Genomic DNA, 2,166 nt, shown 5'->3' on the forward strand with positions numbered 1-2,166 from the left:
CCACAGTCCCCAGCTGTCAGCCACCACAATGGATAAGCCTAAAAGTATCATTTTGTCACGATTGGTGTGTGTGGTTGAGGTTGAGCACCCAAATGCAGGACAGGGAAACAGGCGGGTACAGTTCGATGATTTATTAAGGCAAAACAAAAGCGAGCACACTTACAAGCTGAGTCTGAGTCTAAAGAAACCAAAGTATATAATCGAAAACGAACAAAGAATCCAACAGATAATCCAACAGGACACAGATCCAGAAAAGGCAGAGAACAGGCAGGGCAGGAAATGAGAGCTGAAATTCTGAACTCCTGTCTCATACGCATCTTTTGATCGTGAGCAACACAGGTGACTGTTGCTGTTGCTGGTATATTCCTGTAAAGTGAAACTGTCAAATACTATTTCTGTGAAAATGAAACTAAAGAGAGTAGTAGAGATGCAAAGTAGTTGAAGCAAATTAGAAGACATCCTGCACACTTCACCAAGAAACACACAGTGACACACACACACACACACACACACACACACACACACACACACACACATACACAAACAGGTGAGTTGTGCCATGCGTAAGTTGACACCAGGAGTATATAAAGCATTTTTTGGTGTCATCTCACTAGTTTTTCCTTCATCACCTGTTCAGCAGCTCTCCTTCCGTTTACATCACAGGTAAGACAAGAACCTGTAACTCACTATAAGATGGTTTATACCTTAGACCTTTAGTGTAAATATTACAATTTACAAGTTGGAGCATTTCCTTCTCAATTCTTCATTGATCCTTTATGCTCTATCATTTTTATTTAGAACAGCGATGGCAGCAGCAGCAGCTTTGTCCAGAGGTAGAGGAGTGGCTGGTCTCAGAACCACCAAAGGCCTGTTCCTCATCTTCACTCTTCTGTGTCTGGTTTGCCTCACACATTCACAGATAGATGAGGACCAACTGGTAAATACATTGTTGCTTAACCTACCTTTGCTATAAAAACAACTTTATTTACTGGTTGCTGGGGTCAAAAGCTCCAAAGGCCATTGTGAGTCAATAAAAGTAAATTTACTGTTGAAAATTGCTTTTGTAAGTGCTCATGTGCTCTTCGGTGTCATCCAGGCAGGATAGTTAATAACAAAATGTCATGCATTACATGTCCCTAAACATAATTGGATGTTGATTCTCACCCTGGATTTGCAGGAAACGTTCATGGAATTCCTTCAAAAGGCAGAAGAAATTAAGAGTTTACAGGTGGGATGAGAGAACTGTACTGCAGTGGACACATAATGTAATTGCAAATATAGTTGGTGCCATGTCCTGAAGTGGTTTGATTTTTCCCTTTTAAGCCAAAAGGGCCACCATTGCAGAGCTCAGAAGTGAATATATTACCTTGATGAACCCACTTATAAAGTGTTGAGTAACTTCCTTTTGCTATAGAAAGCAATTTCACATTTAATCGCTGGTGAATCAGAAGCACCAAAGGCCAGTGAGAGTCATAAAAAGTAAATTTACAGTTCATTTCTTTTCTGTATTTTATGCGCTATCTGCAATAGAGCTTCTATCATGCTTACATTTCCCCCAAATGTAACTGCATGTTAATTCTAACCTTTGATTGGCAGGGAAAGCTCAATAAATTGTTTCGAAGGGCACAAGAAGACCCGGACAGTAAGAAGGTGAGTCAATCAGTCAGTTTCTATGTCACTCATCCTCACAAAGCAATTGGAGTAACTTTAGTGCTTGAATGCTCTGACAGGACGAGAGAACTGTAATTCGTTCGTTATTAACGTTATGTACTGCAGTAGACACATAATGTAACAACATAGCAAAATGAGTTGGTGCCATGTCATGAAGTGATTTTATTTTTCCCCATTAGGCAGCAATGGCCACCATTGCACAGCTCATGGGTGATTCTATCAGCTTGATGGACCTAGCAATGGGATCCATAAAGAAACCCTTGGAAGCATCACCTGGCATTCTACTACTGGATGGATTACTGGAGAACATGAAGGACTTCATGGAGAAAACCAAGACCTATGTCGAAAAGCAGATGAAGTTAGATGAAGACACTGAGCAGAACGCTGAAAAAGATGAATTGTAACTTCAATGTCAATCAGTCCTACTCTCTGATATTGGATCTAATAACCCTGTTAAGTTTCTCTTTTTTATTGTGCAACTTCATTTTGCTGTTT

General features: G+C 40.2%; 1 long non-coding RNA gene across 1 annotated transcript; it reads left to right on the plus strand.

Moving 5' to 3' along the window:
- Positions 1 to 555: 555 nt before the first annotated feature.
- Positions 556 to 1,650, plus strand: LOC123979753. Its single transcript, XR_006827321.1, has 4 exons — positions 556 to 663; positions 799 to 937; positions 1,178 to 1,228; positions 1,597 to 1,650. It is a non-coding gene; the product is annotated as an uncharacterized LOC123979753 (long non-coding RNA).
- The last annotated feature ends 516 nt before the right edge of the window (positions 1,651 to 2,166 follow it).

The sequence above is a fragment of the Micropterus dolomieu genome, linkage group LG12, assembly GCF_021292245.1.
Source record: "Micropterus dolomieu isolate WLL.071019.BEF.003 ecotype Adirondacks linkage group LG12, ASM2129224v1, whole genome shotgun sequence".
Classification (NCBI taxonomy): Eukaryota; Metazoa; Chordata; class Actinopteri; order Centrarchiformes; family Centrarchidae; genus Micropterus; species Micropterus dolomieu.